Source organism: Bactrocera oleae, chromosome 6 (assembly GCF_042242935.1).
Source record: "Bactrocera oleae isolate idBacOlea1 chromosome 6, idBacOlea1, whole genome shotgun sequence".
Classification (NCBI taxonomy): Eukaryota; Metazoa; Arthropoda; class Insecta; order Diptera; family Tephritidae; genus Bactrocera; species Bactrocera oleae.
Window position 1 is genome coordinate 17,866,406 of NC_091540.1, and position 8,839 is coordinate 17,875,244.

The following is an 8,839-nucleotide window of genomic DNA, read 5'->3' on the forward strand; positions in this document are numbered from 1 at the left end:
CTGAAAGCAGAGATGGGTGTACTAGATGTTTAGCTGTAGGTACGCGGACTTGTTTGTATTTGAGTTTATAAGCTCAATTGTTGTTGTTATTTTTTGGAGTTTTGTTGTTTTTGTTATTACTGATTTCATGACATAACAATTTGTTGCTAGTCAAGTTGTGTTCCTCCATGCTTACAACTTATATCCATATCAACTGCTCAGTGCTGTCAAAAGCGCAAAAATGTCACTCATACGCCGTGTATCACTCCTGTTAGAAATGGTTGCCGTTTACATATATGTATACACAATTTAATGTCATTTTTTTAACTAAATTGCAGTTGAATAGGACATGGTAAAAGGTGCTCACATATCTTCTGTAGACATCAAGTCTAAGTCTAAGCTTAAAAAGTTAATAGAGCTTTGAGCAATGCTAGTGAAAATTGTGCATGAAAAGTTACTCCGAAAGTGATCCCTTAAATTCCCATGACGAAATGATCAGTTCAGTCCATCCATCATCTGCCCACTACCTGCTTCTAAAGTTACAATATCTAGATGCCTTAGTGAAGTTTGTTCATTCCTTTTTTGATACTACAAGTAATAAGGATTTCAATTCAATCCTCCCAATGTATTAAATTTAAAGGTCGTACTATTGCCTTTAGAATAAATAATTCATCTAGTTTTCAGCTCAGGAAGTATTCAAACTCAGAGAAAATTCGATTTATAAAGAGCTTGCATTTCAAGATCTTAGGAATTCTCGAGTAGTTTTTGAAACCTTGTTTAGGCTCATAAATATCTGGTTTAACTAACAGAATACTTTAACAGTTCTGTAGAGCTAAAGTTGGAATGATAAAAGTTTATAACATACCATTCTTACATATAGTGCCATTTCCATTATTTCAAGTCTGTGTCGTGCTTTAGAAACTATTATGACTTCAAGCCTATATGAAATTAACTCGTCTTTTTTTATACATACATAAATGACATTTTTAAATCTCTCATTCCAAAATATGTCTCTAAACGAAAAGAGGTGTCTCACCTATTCACTATTATGATGGATAGGATTTGAATAAAATTAAATCTTAGATAAAAAAAAAATTTGATGGTATCCTAATAGTCATTGTATTCCAGAGAAGAAAAATATTGCTCCTTCTCATTTTAATTTATACAATAGATTAACAACATTTTGCAATATTTTTCGATTTTGTTTTATTCCACTGCGCCTTTTATTATCTTTGACATACATTTTATTGCGCTATCGCCTTTCTTTTCTTGTTTCCTTGTTATTATTTTTGCAGTCATTTTTTACATGCTTCAGTTCACATTTGTTGTTACAATTACATCGCATGTTCTTTGGTTGGCTACACTGTGTCGTATTGCGTCGCTTCGGCAGATTAAACCTCTAACGAGCTTTCTCATTCACTTGGAAATAACAATAATAATAGTATGGGCATAACAAACATACAGATATTTACCATATGTAGAGTATAAACAATATATTCACATTAGTATCCATATTTAGCAAACGCCTCTAGGAAATCGGTCAGATAAATATTTTTAGAAAAAATTGAATACTACATTATAGTATATTTCATTAGATAACAGGTCTCTAAAAAAAATGTGAAAACAATCCGGGATAAATAAATTATGTAGTGTACAAACATAAAATTCTGGGACCTCTTACACCACATCACATTGATTTTCGTAATATTTTTCAACAGGTCAGCTGTTACTACAAAAGCTTTATGAATGTATAAGCTCTTCTTAGTTGAATCAAATAAACGTGAACTGTGTGGCTATATTTGTTACACACATTCTTTTCGCATCATGATTTTGTTATCTCGAAGCCGCAACACATAATTGAAGTGTCAAATCGTTTAGTTAATTTATTGTGATTTTTAATTTAGTGTAATGAAACACTTCGACTTTCTTTTATGTGTGTCTATATAATTAGTAAATAAATAAAAAAAGGTTTTGGTACAATGGGAAATAACAAGTTATTCAAAATTTGTAAGATGAGCTGCGCTGGCAATCATTAGATAAAGAAATATACTTTCAAAGTGAATTTCGAATGTTTGGAAGTTTTTCTCCGACCGCCTAAAGATAATATCGTTTAATAAATAAAATCCGCAAGACTTTTAGAGTCCTTCTTATCGTCTTTATAGTAAATGTGTATGATTAATAATTAAAATTCGCACAGAATCCTTTTCTGAAAATAGTGTGTCTGCAATTAAAAATGAGTCGAATCGGGTCAATATTTCCCTTAACCCCAAAATACATAATAGGACATTATGATAATAATTTCCGTTATTATAATAAAGCTTATTAAATTAATAATATAGCTCATTTGTTTGTAGTTTATTCACGATTTCGTCGAAAACAGAGTTTACAAATACCTGAAGGAAGTTCCTCGACTTTGATCTTTGCTAGTTGCAAGAGTATGAAATATGAGGTTGGAAGGTATCTCCCTTCCGCTTTTTTGCTCTTCATTCAATGCTTTATAAAAAGTGTTACAGTGATCGGATTTAGTTAAAATATGCGCCATTTTGTTCGATGATCTGTTTCCATCTAGACGGCAACTTCAAATACCTTCCTCGTAGAAGCCCCCCTCCTTATTTGCGAAGAATTCGGACAGCCACTTTTCACAAGCCTCTTTTGAGTTCAACTTCACACCACCAAGGGCATTCGCCATGGACAGGAACAGGTGGTAAGCACTTGGCGCTACGTCCGGGCTATATGGTGGATGCGATAAAACCTCCCATCCGCGCACCCGTAGCTTCTGACGAGTCATCAACGAAGTGTGTGGTCTGGCGTTGTCCTGGTGGAACACTACACCCTTCCTGTTGGCCAATTCTGGACGCTTCTGGTCGATCGCCTGCTTCAAGCGGTCCAGTTGTTCGCAGTAGATGGTAGAATTAAGCGTCTGGCCATATGGGAGCAGCTCATAGTGGATGATTCCCTTCCAATCCCACCAAACACACAGCAAAACCTTTCTGGCCGTCAATCCCGGCTTGGCCACTGTTTGGGACGATTCACCGGCCTTCGACCACGACCGTTTTCGCTTGATATTGTCGTATGTGATTCATTTTTCGTCGCCAGTCACCATCCGCTTCAAGAATGGGACGAGTTCGTTCCGTTTCAGCAGCATATCGCAGGCGTTGATTCGGTCCAGAAGGTTTTTTTGCGTCAAATTATGCGGCACCCAAACATCAAACTTTTTTTTGTATCCAGCCTTCTGCAGATGGTTCAAAATGGTTTGGTGACTAACTCCCATCTCTTGGGCGATGTCACGAGATGCCATATGCCGGTCTAACTCGATGTATTCCACGATTTGATCGGTATTTGTCGTCACAGGTCTTCCGCCGGCTGGCTTATCCATGGTGTCGTTTTTAGCGGCTCTGAATCGTCGAAACCATTCCTCCGCGGTTCGAAGTGATAGAGTACCATCCCCCAAAACACCATTAATCTCACGGAACGTTTCTCTAGCGGATTTGCCTTTAACGAAGGAAAACTTTAAAATAGCGCGAATTTCGGCGTTAGCGAACTCCATGTTTACACGTCTATAACTGTTGAACGCAATATCCAAACTAATCATGCATAGCGTTGTTTTGTAGGTTATATCAAGACCTTTCAAATTATGTATAGTGTTGCCAGATACGAGCTCTGTAGCGCTTTGTACATAGCCGCGAAATTCAAAAGACAAAAAAGCGGAAGGGAGATACCTTCCAACCTTATATTCTTTTACAGCCGAACCTAGCTCTTCCTTACTTGCTTTTCTTATAATATTAGTTCAGTTTTCATAATCCCGAATAATGAGAGAAAAGTTATAAATCCTAGCCCTAGATACAAAATATATCCAAATACAAGAGCTGTCTCAAAACCAACGAAATTAAATGGTTAAGCTGAATGAGGGCTAAGTTAGTTCCGATTTCCAAAAAAAAAAAATGCACACAATTGTTACTTTTGGCTGGTAGTGATCCGAACTAATCTATTTCAAATTTCGTGAAGATATATTGTCAACTAAACTCGTTTTCCATACAAGGTTTTGAGTTTGATCGATCAGTTTCATGGCAGCTGTATGCTATAGTTGACTGATCTGAACAATTTCTTCCGAGATTGTAAGATAGCTACAAGTATATTATAGTAGTCGATACCGGACAAATGACCGGCTTCTTCATTAAACTAATGATATCTTTGAAATCCGTAATTCATTTACATTCAGAAAAATTATAAGCTGTACTAGTACTAAAGTTGTCACAAATTTATTTTTCGTCTGTTTTTAAAAAAACATAGATAACCATCAAGTTTTTTTATTTATATTAAGACCAAAAAGTTTTCGAAAATTGTAAATAAAACGAAATATTTTTAATCTTAATCAATATTTATTTTGTCGACATCAAAATATGCTCCTTCTGAAGCGATACAAATATGCCACCTCGATTTCCATTCCATCGAAATATGTCCTGGTGTTGCTGTTCGCGATCGCCTTCAGTTCCCTCTGCCAATTTTCTTTTACGGCCTCAATCGAGTCGAAACGGGTTCCACGGAGTGGTAACTTGAGTTTTGGAAACAAAAAAATTTATCGATGGTATTGGCAGGAGATAGATAGTTTTTGGTCTTAAAATCGTTCACAACTACTGCTTGGTGCGATGGCGAATTATCGTCATGAAAAATCCATGAATTCTTGGCCTACAAATCGGCCGTTTACGACGGATGTTTTCACGCAAACGCCTCAAAATGGTCAAATAATACTATTTATTGACTGTCTGTTACGTTGGAACGAATTTATGATGGACGAAGCCGCAAATATCGTTTTGTAAGTATTCTTTCTGTCTAATAAATTATTTCCAATGATCATGATCATGTCATCTTTTATCCAACAACCAGTGCCATTAAATTTCAAAACCGATATTTGAAGAACTAAGCAATTAATAATTTAAAAGCTTTTATATACTTCGATATTTTCTATTTTTCTCAGTTGAAGATTAAGACTATGTAATATGTCAAATTTTAATACTCTATAAACCTGAATATGGCTGAGAAGTATTAGAAATTATTGAGAGATTTTCTAAAGAAGTATAATTTTAACTTTTTAGCTGTGATTATCGATGTAATAATCGAAATGTCAATTAATTTTGGAAAAGTGGCAGCTATATGAGACTCATAGAGCGATGACTACTGTAAATGCAATTTCGACCAAAAGAGATTATTAAAAATACCAGAGGCTGAAGGTATATATTTTAAAAAATTTTTAATAGCTTAATTTGTGCTCTTAGTCCCAGTCCGTGTCACGAACTGTCGATTTTAACTTCAGTAGTCGTGCTGTCAGAAGTATCAGCCTATCGACCAGCTCCGAGCATCACTTTGTATGTGAAGTTTTTACTTGTCTTCCGCGAATGATATACGAGTACATTTTCCTCTGATCGCTATATTTCAGATTCTGTTAAAAAACTTAAATGCAAAAGCAATAACAAACATAAGGGACCAAATGGTGCAGACTTAACGCATTCGACTGTGACTAAATGTTAGTATTGGACAACAGTTGGAAAGAAATAGTGGAGAATCTATTTATCCAAGTAGAAGAAGAACCCAATAAGGTTTTGGCATAAATGTATTTACTTTGGTTTAAAGTTAAATTATCAAAAAACAAAACTTAATATTTGTTGCACTTTTGACCCACTTGCAACAATAATAAATTCTACTTATCACCACCTACAATCTACTAAATATAGCTCCAACCTTTCGTCATGTTAGGGTTATTATTTGTGCCAACCCTTTACCCTCTTGCAGCAAATCTCAATATGCAATAAAATATGGAACTACGGGGCTATGAGCGCGCGCAGAAAAGTTTTTAAAAATTAAAAAACTCTACGAATCGGAAGGTGGTACAACTACAACGAATTACTAGGCGTCATACAATAACAAATTACCTACCTGCTGCACCGGAATGCACACATACATATGTACATAGGTGTAGATTGCTTGGGCCGAGCACCCAGGCGGCAGCGTAGCCCTTTACATCCGCTGACCTCAGATATATTTCACAATGTGAACTAGAATTGCGGCGGGTGCTAGAAAACATAAAGTTTTGCACCGATTGCACCAAATGGGGGAGAATACCGCTGAGCACGAGCGCAACTACAAATCTATAAATATATATTATATACATATATCTGTATGCAGGTCTGTTCATAGAAGTATAACCATAACCATGCTGCGGGCTCTGCATTGGTTGAAATCTCTAACCCGCAATCATAACATACATTGCTGGAATACACCGGCCACGCGAGTCACTGGGCTGGACAGCGGTGAACGTCCGTACCTTGTGTGGTGACCTATGTACGATATGCCAGCTACGCACGTAGTGCTGCACAATGCTCGGCTACGTCACGAGCGCAAATAATTTGTGCCAAACAGCGCGTAGCAGGAGGTCAAATGTGAAGGGGTCTAAAAATATGCATAGTAAAAAATATATATATAATATATGAGTGCGCGGAACGAAAAAAGGCGAAAGGTGGAAAATATTTTGCTTTGTAGAATGATAGCTTAAAGGCTAGAAGTTGCGCAGACAAAACCTGCACCGCAACGGTCAAACAAACACATACAAGTATGTATGTTACATATGTACATATGGTATAGGCATGAGTGTATACACTGGTATACCAACAGTGAAACTATTAATTGAACTCACTGTCAGAGCAAGTGGCCAGGTGGTTGATTGAGAAATTTATTAAAGCTTTTAGCAAAAATTTCTAAAACATCAGCTTGAAACTGCGAACATCGAAGTGTAAAGATTTCGTTTTAAGATAATATCATGTTATATTTTAGTGTCTAGAGGGGTATATCATCCTTGAAATATCTGGTTTCCGACTAACAACAAAAAGGTGGTTGTGTCAAGCCAGTCAGATTCAAATTATATATATTTATAGATGAGTTTTTTAATGAAAAAAATATCATCAAAGCTAAGTAATGAAGTTGCACAAAAGGCAATGATTTTTTACTGCGTCTGACTAAAGAAAGTGGTTTGTCAGAAGGCTACGCTTCGAGATATTTTAAACACATAAATGACTCAACTGTTTGAAATGATCTTACAATTCCGGTTATGTCATTTCGTTCTAATGAGAGAGAGAGAGAGAGAGAGAGAACGAGCTAGAAGGAAAAAAAAGAGATAGAGAGAGAACGAACTAGAGAAAAAGAGAGTTGTTATAGATGCTTCCACGAATGTCATGAAGACTCTCCAGTATGTGCTGTAGTAGAAATTTTCCACAGTCCTCTACTTATAAACAAGGCGAACAGTGACTTTTGTGTTCCATAAAAGCTCTTTATTTATTTTTTGCTCCATTTCATCGGCTATCGAATTGGGCATGTTATGATGCGATTGTAATTATACTGATATCGAAGTGACACACTATGGAGAGGATCAACTCAACAATAGTGAGAAAGTTTGAGATTAAAATTTGTTTTTTAGGACTTTTTCAAGCGATAATATTAACAGGGGAGCTTGGACGACTTATGTGAGCAAGTTTTACGATCATAGCGCGAAACTCACCGAATTCTGTCCGCTATAGTTACAAGCTTCATAGACTCGTATATTTTTGCCCAATAATTGTAATAGTATTTTATTGGAACGCTCCATCAGCTAAATATCATGAAGTCACATATCAAAAAATATATCAAGAAGCTGGAACTAATTTTTAAAAAAAGTTTACGCACCGAGTACAGTGTGCACAACTTAATGTTTCGGTAGCATAACTTTAAATAACTTTAAAAAATTTGTTTCGACAAGTTTTTGACTATAACATTATATATTATCATCCAGTTACCTTTCTTTCCTGGTCGCATCATACACAAGGACTATTTTTGTTGCATTTTCCATTAATTTTACAAGCATTTCGGGTGGTAAAGCGATGATTATGGAATGACCTGAGCTCATCTATAGCAGGAAAATTGCTGAGCTTTAATTTCAAAAAAACTATTTTTTGTTAATTCCATCATAAAACTATTTTTGTTAGAAAACTCAACATAAAGAGTTACTTAGAGTTCTTCGCCATTTTTCAGCCCCTACATTGTCTCATTCTCTGCCAATTCTTACTAAACAACTTCCTTAAAGAACTTTTCATAACACTTTCCATTCGAAATATTCGCACCACTTGTACTTCAAGCTCTCTAAAGCTACGCCGTCAACTCCTTAGACATCAATATACCAATACACTTACCCACACTTTGCTGTGTAATTTTCTCGTACTGCCTTTTTGCTGCTATGAAAAAACTGTTGCTTTATTATTTTGTTGTTGTTGTAATTATTATTTTCTATTGCTTTCATCGTTGACACGTTGATTGTGTCTTTGTATGTGTTTATTTTTTGCCGTTAGTCTGTTCTTTCTTTTGTCATTTGTACGAAAATTCCAGTTTAGCACTCGCTTCCTCATCAAGAAAATCAGCGTGATTTTATTTCGCCTTACGTTTCAATGCGCCGTAACGCAATCATCTACACATAAATTCACACCTATACATGCTTACAATCTTGTTTTCAATAAGCTCGTCCAATCGTAGAGCAAACTCTTATGGTAGCTGCTTGGTAAATAAACGCATTTATGGGCTTACCTGTCGGCGCGCCTTGAAATAGGCAACAAAATGGAAAAACTTAATGAACCAGGCAAATCTATTAGAAGCAAAAGCAACAAGGCACCTCAGCTGTGCGGGGTGTGGGTGATGCTAAACGTGGTCGGTACTGGCAAAGCACTTCCACCGCCCGCGTAATAGTAATCGTGACTGGGCCGAGGCCTAGGACACTATTTACAATCGTTCGCACATGGCTTTGGATAAGTAAGTTCGTGTGTGTGTATGTGTTTAGGGTGTGTGC